The sequence below is a fragment of the Acomys russatus genome, chromosome 13 (assembly GCF_903995435.1).
Source record: "Acomys russatus chromosome 13, mAcoRus1.1, whole genome shotgun sequence".
NCBI lineage: Eukaryota > Metazoa > Chordata > Mammalia > Rodentia > Muridae > Acomys > Acomys russatus.
This window is the reverse complement of record NC_067149.1, coordinates 68,656,029-68,669,498: the sequence shown is the minus strand read 5'-3', so window position 1 is coordinate 68,669,498 and position 13,470 is coordinate 68,656,029.

Below are 13,470 nucleotides of genomic sequence, written 5' to 3'. Positions count from 1 at the left end.
CCCCACAGCTCATCAAGTCGTATCCAGACTGCCCTCTTCCCCTGTCCTGCCAATTGCTTATTTTTATTTAATGCCTAGAAGTGCTTTGCGTATGCTCATGTCTGTGTGCTGCACACGTGTAGTGCCCATAGAAGCCAGAAGGGGGTGCCATATCCCCTGGAACTGGGGTTGCAGCGGTGGTGAGCTGCTACGTGGGTTAGGAGTGAGACCTGGGTCCAGCCCCCACTTAAACATACAAACAAGCAGTTTTACTGTTAATGCTTATATGAAAGCTAGTTGCCACCAACATCATAACTGGCATTTCCAAATGCCTGCCTAGTGCCCCACTTAGGAGTATAAATGGAGTTGGGGCTTACCTGCTGCAGCTCTGGAACATTTCAGGTTATACAGTGGTGGCACAGAAAGTGCTGATTAAATTAGTATTAATTATTAAAAATGCTGAGGGGGTATATGGTAGAGATGAGGCAGCGGAGTATAATCTGTAATTCTTCACTTCACCTTTTTAGGGAAATTTCCTATGGTTTTTGAAAGTGCCAGTAGAATGTAGGCTTTCTGATCTGTAAAAATTTGTTTTAAGATCAATTAAGACCAAGGGGTGGGGCTTAAAGTCTTCTAAGCTCATGTCTGAAGAAGCAAATGTAGGCATTTATTTTGTGCTTCCCCTGTGTACGCCAAAAATCGGATATTTTTGCACATGGAATCGCTTTTTAAATGCCCCAACAAACTTTGGGGATCCTTATAGGGCTACCTTTTAAGTCCAAAAACTAAAGCTTGGAGAAACCCAGAGCTCCCAGAGGCTGTGGCCTCTGGGACGTGGCCAGCCTTCGCACAACAAGACCCAAGTCCCTCAGGTCGCACTTCTGGCACAATATGAACAAGTTTCTGTGCTTTCACACCTCCTGAAAAATCACATTTTACACATGGCCTAGGAAGTTTTCTGCAGGTACTCATCTGACGTAAACATACCTGTTTGAACTGTCTCAGCATGGGCTGGGGAGATGGTGGCTCGGCAGGTAAAGGTACTTGACACCCAGCCTGTTGATGTGAGCTCATTGCATGGGTCCCACAGTCCCAACCTTAGCTCACTGTGCCTCCTGACAAAACTCCAAAAGAGAAAATGTCTCCTAAGAATTCAGAGGGCATGTGCTGGTAAAGTTGCTGATCCCCGGCCTGCATTCAGTGAGGCAAGGAGGAAGAGGCGGGGGCAGGGTGGGGGAGGAGGGGCCCTTCTGCTCTGTGTGGTGGGTACATTGTCCTGTCAGAAGCCTCTCAGGTGCTCTTGTGTGCAGATGGGAAAGAGTGGGGGCATATGGACTGATCACAGGTGTTCTGGAGACAAACTGTATAGCTTGTGGTGCAAACCTCTTAGCTTTCTGGGGGATCCAAATGGCTGAGAAGTGCAGCATTTGTTCACCGAGTTGCAGATTTATTGACTGAAGAAGTGGAAATCATTGTCGGTGTGTTGGGTAGAAGGTGACTGAATATAAAGAGTTGAATATTTGGAAAATGTAGAGTTTGGAGAGGTTTCCCTGGACTGTCACTTTTAGCGTCCGATGATCACTGTGCTTGCTGGAGCTTCCACTCGGGAGGCAGGGGGCTGCTTCGTTGACCTGTCTGGGTCTGTATCCACATGCGCAGCATGTGACAGTGACTATGAAGCTCTTAGGAAACATTCTTGTCTGATGGAATTTTCTTCTTGGCTCCTACAATTCTACGGAGCTGCCTTGCAGTGTCCTCCTGGCGTGCAGGTCACACGTGAGCTCCTCACTGGCACAGGCTGAGCTGGGTTCAGAGTCTTGACTGCAGGGAGCTGGAGAGAGCTGCTCAGCTGCAGGCAAAGCTAGGGGATGTGGAGAGAGGCTGGGCCCAGTTAACAGCCAGCACAGCCATTTCTGTATGGGTGCTTGTAGAGGCCAGAAGGGGGTGTTGGAGATCCTGCAGTTGGGGGTACAGGCGGTTGTGAGCTACCCAGTGTGGGTGCTAGGAACTGAACTCAGATCCTCTGCGAGAGCCAGCTCTCAAGTGCTCCGAAATGTAATGTCTTGCCCGACCGAGTCTGGTCCTCATGGACCAGTGGGCTTAACTCTGAGGCCGCGCCATCTCCTGATCGTATCCTAGCAATAGCGTCATGGTGTTACATCTGTGCACAGCCCTACCTAGCACGACCAGCCTAGGGCCTATGGAGCCCAGGAGTCCTTCCTAGTGCCTTGTCTGAAGCCTGCACACATTCTGCCGCTAAACCAGTGAGCTAAGATGGCTGTACTAATTTGTGTGTGTTTGTCGTCATCTCAACACACGCTAGAGTCACCTGGAAAGAAGGGACCTTGGCTGAGCAGTTGCCCTATCAGATCGACAAGTCTGTGGGAAATTGTCTTGATTGTTCGTTGGTCTAGGAGGGCACGGCCCATGGTGGGTGACGCCGTTCCTGGGCAGGTGGTCCTGGGCTATATAAGGAGCTGAGCATGTGCGGGTGGAGAGAGCCAACAGGCAGCGTTCTTTCATTGTTTTTGCTTCAAGTTCTGTCCATGATGCACAGTGACTTGGAGTGTGTGCCAAACAAACCCTTTACCCCTTCAGTTGCACGCAGCCAGACTGTTTAGTCACAGCAATGAGAGTCAAACTCGAACAGTGTGTATCCTCTGAAAGAAGCGCTCGCGGTCTCTCTGTACCCAGAGCAAACCAATCCCATGGGTTCATTGGCTTAGCCTGGTAGCTTAATGGGTTTTCTCCCTTGTGTATGTATTTCTAAGACACAAGAAGCACACGGGAAGTGCTTCCTGCAGGCTGTTCTGGGTCTGCTGGGCCCTGATTCGGGACAGCAGTATCCACCTGTGTGCTCTCGTTGTCACGGCGTACTGCTGGACAGGCTTTTTAGACAGCTGGTGACTGACTGCTGGGCTCTTTGCAGTGCTGGTGTTTTCAGGAACTTTGCTATGACAATTAGTGCTGCCGTGGCAGCTGGCGCATCTTCTTCATCCTGAGCCCACGCAAGGGTGCTTCAGTTAGGTGCTCAGGAGCCGGACGTCCCTTGTGCCGTATCCCAGCCCACCCTAGTCAGTTTCCACAGAGCGAGTGTTTTCCTCCATCGGTGTGTGTGAGAGAGTTGCCATGCTCCCATCCCCATCGCTGAGTCCCCTCCACTAGGGGACTCAGAAGGCTGAACATAATTAGTTTAATTTGTCCCCTCAGTCCTTCCAGTTTTGGTAAAGCTAAGTTCTGTTTGGGCAGGTAGTGAGACTCTGTTTGCTCATGCATATCAGATCACGATGCTGGGCTGTGGAGATGGCTCAGTGGTTGACACGCTTGCCGCACAAACACAGGGGCCAGGAGTCTGGATCTCTAGAGCTGACATAAAAGCTGCGTGGGCATGGGAGGTGGCCTGTAGTTCCAGCACCCGAAGACAGAGATGAGGAGTTCCCAGAGCAAGGCAGCCAGCCAGACTAGCCATGCTGGTAAGCTGTGGGTTGGACTGACCGACCTGCCTCTGTGGAATAAGCAGAGAGCAGTGGAGATGATTCCAGACAGCAGCCTCGGGCCTGGTGTTACTCCTCGTCGGCTGTCCCCTCCCCCATGTCCCCCACTGTGGCTATGCAGAGGTTTGCTGTGCATACAGCTGTGTCTTAATTTTTAAACTCCAGCTAAGTATGTATTAAATCTTATTAGTATGCCTGTTGCTAACGTATCAATGCAAATATGTATCTGATAGTTTTCATTTCATCTTTCTCAAACCTGTTACCTTGCACTAAACATTGAATACTTTATTTAAACGCATGCACATGTGTTTTCCCTCACATCATATTTGCAGTTTACCACACCAGCTGAGGTTTTAAATCAGCCATTTATACTTTTTCATAACTGAAAACTGATGTCTCTTCACAATTGTTTGGTGGTTTTCACCAGGTTTTTTTTTTTGCTGTTTAAATGGTCAGACTCACATCTACTTGCTGGTCTGTGTGCTGCTTCTACAGTGTGGGGTAGTTGGGAATTGCTTTTCTAATTTAAAAAAAAATTTTTAAAAGATTTGCTTTTGATGTGTATGTGTCTTTTGCCTACATGTATGAGTGTTTTCCGCATGTGTGCCCAGTGTCTGTGGCACAGGAAGGGGCCATCTGATCCCCTGGAAACTGCCATGTGGGTGCTGGGAACCGAACTCAGGTTCTCTGCAAGAGCAGCAGAGTTCTTAGCCACAGAGCTGGCTCTCCGCCCCATTTGAAATCCCTAGGATTTCTCACTTCATTATAGGTTACTCACATGTGATTGTACATTGTTACTACCCCCCCCACCCACCCCACAGACTTCATTTTCAGGACAGTTTTACATCTAGAGAGACGTGTCACACAAAGGACATAGGTTTTTTGCATACTCTTGCTTTGTGTTCTGTCACCCCCTGCACAGCACCTGGGATCTGTGGGGTGTGTCTCAGAACTGACGAGCTGCGGCCGATATGTCTTAGGAACTAAAGGCCTTGTTTGATTGGGGGCACATTGTACACATGGCTCTGCAAAGTGGATGTCATCCACATCAGAGTAGCCCCCACTGTGCTGACAGTCCCTGCACGTCACCTGCCCGCCTCTCCCCACAGGGCCTCTCCAGAATGCCTGTGGTTGGATCCTGAGTAAGTATATAACATTTGACTTAGTATGTACATAACATTTCCCATAGCTCCACACAGACAGACAGCATTCATGCCTGTAATAGTCCATGTGTGGAAATCCTACTGATTACTGTCTAAATACATAGTCAGCTAAGGGCAGCTCTTTGATTATGGGACATAATAGCTGTTTGGTTGCAGATTTGGAGCCTGTCTGTTTTGATATCCATCCTGGGGGTTGAAGAAGGTGCTTTTCTTCTTATGCTAACTGTAGTTGCCCCAGCCTGCTGCCAGGGGGCGCTGCTAGTCTGAGCCCACAGAGATCCCTATCTGCAGGCCTGTCTCATTCATCTTGAGTTTAGCTCCTCAGAAGTTGACACTTGTGCAGAGTTTGGGCCCTGAGCTGCAAAGCTAACATTGCGTTTACCTTCTGGGCGGTCTGTAGACTGGAGCCCTCTGCTAAGGGCTTTTGGTTGAGTGTACCCCCATCCCCACCCTCCCTTAGGAGATGGAGGGGGCGGGTCAAGTCTCTGGGAAATGCTGTAAAATACTTTTATATCTAGACCGCAGCTTCCTGGTAGGAAGGCGAGTTGTAGTTTTCAGCTGTTCCCTCAGGAGCTCTGGACTTGTGGCTATCATGAAGGTACGTTCTGTGTGGATCTTCTGAGGCATGAAGTTAATCTGGAGAGGACTCTACTGCACTGTGGGGGATTCGATTCTGTTGCAGCCACAGTAAAGAGAGATCTTGGTTCCTGTCTTTGGGGACCTCCTTATGAGTCGGAATTCCAGTCCCAGGGCCTGAGAGTAGCTTCTCTTTGTGTAAAGGGGCTTGAGAGGGAACTTCTTCAGACCTTGGACAGAGCAAAAGTCAAGCTATGTGTGCAGCCCGGGTCCCTCCCGTGGACTGTGCCTGCCCTGATGTGTGCAGCCCGGGTCCCTCCTCTGGGCTGGGTCTGCCCTGATGTGTGCAGCCCGGGTCCCTCCTCTGGGCTGGGCCTGCCCTGATGTGTGTGGGCCGGGTCCCTCCTCTGGGCTGGGCCTGCCCTGATGTGTGCGGCCCGGGTCCCTCCCGTGGGCTGGGCCTGCCCTGATGTGTGCGGCCCGGGTCCCTCCCGTGGGCTTGGCCTGCCCTGATGTGTGCGGCCCGGGTCCCTCCCGTGGGCTGTGCCTGCCCTGATGTGTGCGGCCTGGGTCCCTCCCGTGGGCTGGGCCTGCCCTGATGTGTGCAGCCCGGGTCCCTCCCGTGGGCTGGGCCTGCCCTGATGTGTGCGGCCCGGGTCCCTCCCGTGGGCTGGGCCTGCCCTGATGTGTGCAGCCCGGGTCCCTCCCGTGGGCTGGGCCTGCCTGCTCACTGCTGTGGCCCGGGTCCCTCCCGTGGGCTGCGCCTGCCTGCTCACCGCTGTGGCCCGGGTCCCTCCCGTGGGCTGCGCCTGCCTGCTCACCGCTGTGGCCCGGGTCCCTCCCGTGGGCTGGGCCTGCCTGCTCACTGCTGTGGCCCGGGTCCCTCCCGTGGGCTGGGCCTGCCTGCTCACTGCTGTGGCCCGGGTCCCTCCCGTGGGCTGGGCCTGCCTGCTCACTGCTGTGGCCCGGGTCCCTCCCGTGGGCTGGGCCTGCCTGCTCACTGCTGTGGCCCGGGTCCCTCCCGTGGGCTGGGCCTGCCTGCTCACTGCTGTGGCCCGGGTCCCTCCCGTGGGCTGGGCCTGCCTGCTCACTGCTGTGGCCCGGGTCCCTCCCGTGGGCTGCGCCTGCCTGCTCACTGCTGTGGCCCGGGTCCCTCCCGTGGGCTGGGCCTGCCCTGATGTGTGCGGCCTGGGTCCCTCCCGTGGGCTGTGCCTGCCCTGATGTGTGCGGCCCGGGTCCCTCCCGTGGGCTGGGCCTGCCCTGATGTGTGCGGCCCGGGTCCCTCCCGTGGGCTGGGCCTGCCTGCTCACCGCTGTGGCGTCTCCCTTTGATGTTGTAGATCTGTGGCTTCCAGCCAGAATTTTCATATTTTCTTGGCAGCCAGACTTGACACCTCTCCTCCTCCTCCTTCCTCCCTCTCTTCCTCTCCATCTCCCTCTCTCTATTCTTCTTCTCTTCTCTCTTCTCTGACTCTCTCCTCTCCCCCTGACTCATTCTCTCTGTCTCTCTCCCCCTCTCTCCCTGTCTCTCCCCTTTCTGTCCCTGCACCCCATATTAAAACTCAGAATCTAGGCTGCTAGGGTGGGATAAAGCCCAGAGGGTGTCACTGATTCCATGGCTTCTTTCTGCTCTGAAATTTTATGAACTTTCATGGTTTCTGGCTTCCTACTGAAAAGAGGCATGTTAAATATTTTATCTATCACCTTTGGATGTAGTCTAGAAGGGACATGTCACACTCTGCCTGGCAGTTGTCAAGAGTAGTCAGCTCCTCTGTGTTCTCATCCCCTATATCCGTCTCCCTGGTGTCTGTGTTGATGTTGGAGATGAACCATGTGGACCACAGCTGAGCTGCCTTCCCTTGATTAGTGGTTGTGTTTCTCTGGAGTAGAATCCTTCTTCCAAACTCTCTGCTTAGTGTGGCATGAGATCTGCATGCTCACTCCATCATCACCTGCATGCTCACTCCATCACCACCTGCATGCCCACTCCATCACCTGCATGCTCACTCCATCATCACCTGCATGCCCACTCCATCATCACCTACATGCTCACTCCATCACTACCTGCATGCCCACTCCACCACCTGCATGCTCACTCCCATAATCACCTGCATGCTCACTCCATCATCACCTGCATGCTCACTCCATCATCACCTGCATGCTCACTCCATCACCACCTGCATGCTCACTCCATCACCACCTGCATGCTCACTCCATCACCACCTGCATGCTCACTCCATCACCACCTGCATGCTCACTCCATCACCACCTGCATGCTCACTCCCATCATCACCTGCATGCTCACTCCCATCATTACCTGCATGCTCACTCCATCACCACCTGCATGCTCACTCCATCATCACCTGCATGCTCACTCCCATAATCACCTGCATGCTCACTCCATCACCACCTGCATGCTCACTCCATCATCACCTGCATGCTCACTCCATAATCACCTGCATGCTCACTCCATCACCACCTGCATGCTCACTTCATCATCACCTGCATGCTCACTCCATCATCACCTGCATGCTCACTCCCATAATCACCTGCATGCTCACTCCATCATCACCTGCATGCTCACTCCATCACCACCTGCATGCTCACTCCATCACCACCTGCATGCTCACTCCATCACCACCTGCATGCTCACTCCATAATCACCTGCATGCTCACTCCATCACCACCTGCATGCTCACTCCATCATAACCTGCATGCTCACTCCAATAATCACCTGCATGCTCACTCCATCATCACCTGCATGCTCACTCCATCACCACCTGCATGCTCACTCCATCACCACCTGCATGCTCACTCCATCATCACCTGCATGCTCACTCCATCACCACCTGCATGCTCACTCCATCATCACCTGCATGCTCACTCCCATCATCACCTGCATGCTCACTCCATCACCACCTGCATGCTCACTCCATCATCACCTGCATGCTCACTCCCATAATCACCTGCATGCTCACTCCATCACCACCTGCATGCTCACTCCATCATCACCTGCATGCTCACTCCATAATCACCTGCATGCTCACTCCATCACCACCTGCATGCTCACTTCATCATCACCTGCATGCTCACTCCATCATCACCTGCATGCTCACTCCATAATCACCTGCATGCTCACTCCATCACCACCTGCATGCTCACTTCATCATCACCTGCATGCTCACTCCATCACCACCTGCATGCTCACTCCATCATCACCTGCATGCTCACTCCCATAATCACCTGCATGCTCACTCCATCACCACCTGCATGCTCACTCCATCACCACCTGCATGCTCACTCCATCACCACCTGCATGCTCACTCCATCATCACCTGCATGCTCACTCCATCACCACCTGCATGCTCACTCCATCATCACCTGCATGCTCACTCCCATAATCACCTGCATGCTCACTCCCATAATCACCTGCATGCTCACTCCATCATCACCTGCATGCTCACTCCATCACCACCTGCATGCTCACTCCATCACCACCTGCATGCTCACTCCATCATCACCTGCATGCTCACTCCCATAATCACCTGCATGCTCACTCCCATAATCACCTGCATACTCACTCCATCATCACCTGCATGCTCACTCCCATAATCACCTGCATGCTTACTCCCATAATCACCTGCATGCTCACTCCATCACCACCTGCATGCTCACTCCATCACCACCTGCATGCTCACTCCATCACCACCTGCATGCTCACTCCATCACCTGCATGCTCACTCCATCATCACCTGCATGCTCACTCCATCACCTGCATGCTCACTCTATCACCTGCATGCTCACTCCATCATCACCTGCATGCTCACTCCATCACCTGCATGCTCACTCCATCACCTGCATGCTCACTCCATCATCACCTGCATGCTCACTCCCATAATCACCTGCATGCTCACTCCATCACCACCTGCATGCTCACTCCATCACCACCTGCATGCTCACTCCATCACCTGCATGCTCACTCCATCATCACCTGCATGCTCACTCCCATAATCACCTGCATGCTCACTCCATCATCACCTGCATGCTCACTCCATCACCTGCATGCCCACTCCCTTTGTGCACACAGGAATTTCTTATTTCTGACCCTAAAGTTTAATTTCTGGACTCCAATCTAATATTCCAGATACGCCTCTTGCTCAGCAAAAACAGACACCCATAATACACCGTGGCAGATTCCAAGCATGACGCACAGGGCTGGTTTGAAGGCTGGAGAGGAGGTAGTTACCACTGCCTTCAAGAGCAGTGCCAACAGGAGTACATGGTTTGCATGAGGATGCCTGAGAGGTGCTTCCAAGGAGAAGGAGCGAGTGTTTCATCTGACAGGACCCAGAATGCCTCAGAAAAGTCAGGGCCAAGGTGGAAGGCGTCTAAGAGCCTTTTGCATATGGTCATGTGAACTCATGACTGCACAAGCTGCATGAGGGTGGGGGGTGAGAGAGACATGGGCACACAGGTAGGCAGAGAAGCCGGAAGTGTCCATTTATAATGGAGGCAATTTCAGGAGCCAAGAAATGTGAGGAACAGCAAAGTAAACGTATACCCCGATGAATAGCCTGCTTTGTGAGTGAACCAGCACCAAGGACAGTGGCAACACACAGGAGGAAGTCAGTTTGCTGTCAGTGGAAACAGCCAGTAGCAGGCAGTGTGCACTCCAGCAGGTGGTGGGCACAATCATCCTTTGTGTTTCCTGGTTTTACAGAGGCTGTAAACATGGCCTTTGGTATTGTTTGAGCAAGTCCGAGCAATCCAGCTCTTGGCCGCTTAGATATTAGAGGACACATAGCATGGGTGCTGAGCTTTATTCATGTGATAAAAATGTCTCCAATAACATGAAGGTTTAAAAATGTTTTATCTGATTATTTTATTTTAGAAGTGATACTGATGAAAGATTTCCACACAGTTTTATACCTACAGCTTAGTTTTCTCATTTGTAGGGTGACAGCACAGGCTTGGGGAAAAAGATTTTATTTAAAACAAAACCTTATGTAGAACATGCATGTTTCCCCCCTGTGATTTATGTTGAATATTCTAATTTCTTTTTTTTCGAGACAGGATCTCTCTGTGTTAGCCTTGGCTGTACTGGAGTTGCTTTGTAGACCAGGCCGGCCTCGAACTCACAGTGATTGGCCTGCCTCTGCCTCCCGAGTGCTGGGATTACAGATGTGTGCCACCACCCCTGGCTGAATATTCTAAATTTTAAAAGCTTTTCTTCCTATTTTTTAATTAGATAAAGACTAGTGTAGCTTCTCATCAAAGTAAAGTTTAGCACAGAGGAAAGTGAACTTTCTTAGTTGAAAATGCCCTTCACCTGCAGTTAAATGAAAGATTTCAACACAATTTAAGCAGGCAAGCAAACAAACAAAAGAATTGGAAGATATTACTGGAGGTAAAAATATGAAGTACCGTAGCTTTGTGTCCTTAGGCGCATCAGACTTCAGAACAGGATTCCAAATCATCCCATTGTGGACTTAGCGGCCACAGAGAGGGGGCAGATTGACACCCAGTGTCTTTATGTCGCACTCCCTGTGTGCAGGTGTGCCCTCACACCCAGTGTCTTTATGCCGCGCTCCCTGTGTGCAGGTGTGCCCTCACACCCGGTGTCTTTATGTCGCGCTCCCTGTGTGCAGGTGTGCCCTCACACCCGGTGTCTTTATGTCGCGCTCCCTGTGTGCAGGTGTGCCCTCACACCCGGTGTCTTTATGTCGCGCTCCCTGTGTGCAGGTGTGCCCTCACACCCGGTGTCTTTATGTCGCGCTCCCTGTGTGCAGGTGTGCCCTCACACCCGGTGTCTTTATGTCGCGCTCCCTGTGTGCAGGTGTGCCCTCACACCCGGTGTCTTTATGTCGCGCTCCCTGTGTGCAGGTGTGCCCTCACACCCAGTGTCTTTATGTCGCGCTCCCTGTGTGCAGGTGTGCCCTCACACCCAGTGTCTTTATGTCGCGCTCCCTGTGTGCAGGTGTGCCCTCACACCCGGTGTCTTTATGTCGCGCTCCCTGTGTGCAGGTGTGCCCTCACACCCGGTGTCTTTATGCCGCGCTCCCTGTGTGCAGGTGTGCCCTCACACCCGGTGTCTTTATGTCGCGCTCCCTGTGTGCAGGTGTGCCCTCACACCCAGTGTCTTTATGCCGCGCTCCCTGTGTGCAGGTGTGCCCTCACACCCGGTGTCTTTATGTCGCGCTCCCTGTGTGCAGGTGTGCCCTCACACCCGGTGTCTTTATGTCGCGCTCCCTGTGTGCAGGTGTGCCCTCACACCCAGTGTCTTTATGTCGCGCTCCCTGTGTGCAGGTGTGCCCTCACACCCAGTGTCTTTATGTCGCACTCCCTGTGTGCAGGTGTGCCCTCACACCCAGTGTCTTTATGTCGCGCTCCCTGTGTGCAGGTGTGCCCTCACACCCAGTGTCTTTATGTCGCGCTCCCTGTGTGCAGGTGTGCCCTCACACCCAGTGTCTTTATGTCCCGCTCCCTGTGTCAGGTGTGCCCTCACACCCAGTGTCTTTATGTCGCGCTCCCTGTGTGCAGGTGTGCCCTCACACCCCAGTGTCTTTATGTCCCGCTCCCTGTGTGCAGGTGTGCCCCTCACACCAGTGTCTTTATGTCGCGCTCCCTGTGTGCAGGTGTGCCCCTCACACCCGGTGTCTTTATGTCACGCTCCCTGTGTGCAGGTGTGCCCTCACACCCGGTGTCCTTTTATGTCGCGCTCCCTGTGTTGCAGGGTGCCCTCACCACCCGGTGTCTTTATGTCGCGCTCCTGTGTGCAGGTGTGCCCTCACACCCAGTGTCTTTATGTCCCGCTCCCTGTGTGCAGGTGTGCCCTCACACCCAGTGTCTTTATGCCGCGCTCCCTGTGTGCAGGTGTGCCCTCACACCCAGTGTCTTTATGCCGCGCTCCCTGTGTGCAGGTGTGCCCTCACACCCAGTGTCTTTATGTCGCGCTCCCCTGTGTGCAGGTGTGCCCTCACACCCGGTTGTCTTTATGTCGCGCTCCCTGTGTGCAGGTGTGCCATCACACCCGGTGTCTTTATGTCGCGCTCCCTGTGTGCAGGTGTGCCTTCACACCCAGTGTCTTTATGTCGCGCTCCCTGTTGTGCAGGTGTGCCCTCACACCCAGTGTCTTTATGTCGCGCTCCCTGTGTGCAGGTGTGCCCTCACACCCAGTGTCTTTATGTCGCGCTCCCTGTGTGCAGGTGTGCCCTCACACCCAGTGTCTTTATGCCGCGCTCCCTGTGTGCAGGTGTGCCCTCACACCCAGTGTTCTTTATGTCGCGCTCCCTGTGTGCAGGTGTGCCCCTCACACCCAGTGTCTTTATGTCGCGCTCCCTGTGTGCAGGTGTGCCCTCACACCCAGTGTCTTTATGTCGCGCTCCCTGTGTGCAGGTGTGCCCTCACACCCAGTGTCTTTTATGTCGCGCTCCCTGTGTGCAGGTGTGCCCTCACACCCAGTTGTCTTTATGCCGCGCTCCCTGTGTGCAGGTGTGCCCTCACACCCAGTGTCTTTATGTCGCGCTCCCTGTGTGCAGGTGTGCCCTCACACCCCGTGTCTTTATGTCGCGCTTCCTGTGTGCAGGTGTGCCCTCACACCCGGTTGTCTTTATGTCGCGCTCCCTGTGTGCAGGTGTGCCCTCACACCCAGTGTCTTTATGCCGCGCTTTCTGTGTGCAGGTGTGCCTCACACCCGGTTGTCTTTATGTCGCGCTCCCTGTGTGCAGGTGTGCCCTCACACCCGGTGTCTTTATGTCGCGCTCCCTGTGTGCAGGTGTGCCCTCACACCCGGTGTCTTTATGTCGCGCTCCCTGTGTGCAGGTGTGCCCTCACACCCGGTGTCTTTATGTCGCGCTCCCTGTGTGCAGGTGTGCCCTCACACCCGGTGTCTTTATGTCGCGCTCCCTGTGTGCAGGTGTGCCCTCACACCCGGTGTCTTTATGTCGCGCTCCCTGTGTGCAGGTGTGCCCTCACACCCGGTGTCTTTATGCCGCGCTCTCTGTGTGCAGGTGTGCCCTCACACCCGGTGTCTTTATGCCGCGCTCCCTGTGTGCAGGTGTGCCCTCACACCCGGTGTCTTTATGCCGCGCTCCCTGTGTGCAGGTGTGCCCTCACACCCGGTGTCTTTATGTCGCGCTCCCTGTGTGCAGGTGTGCCCTCACACCCGGTGTCTTTATGTCGCGCTCCCTGTGTGCAGGTGTGCCCTCACACCCGGTGTCTTTATGTCGCGCTCCCTGTGTGCAGGTGTGCCCTCACACC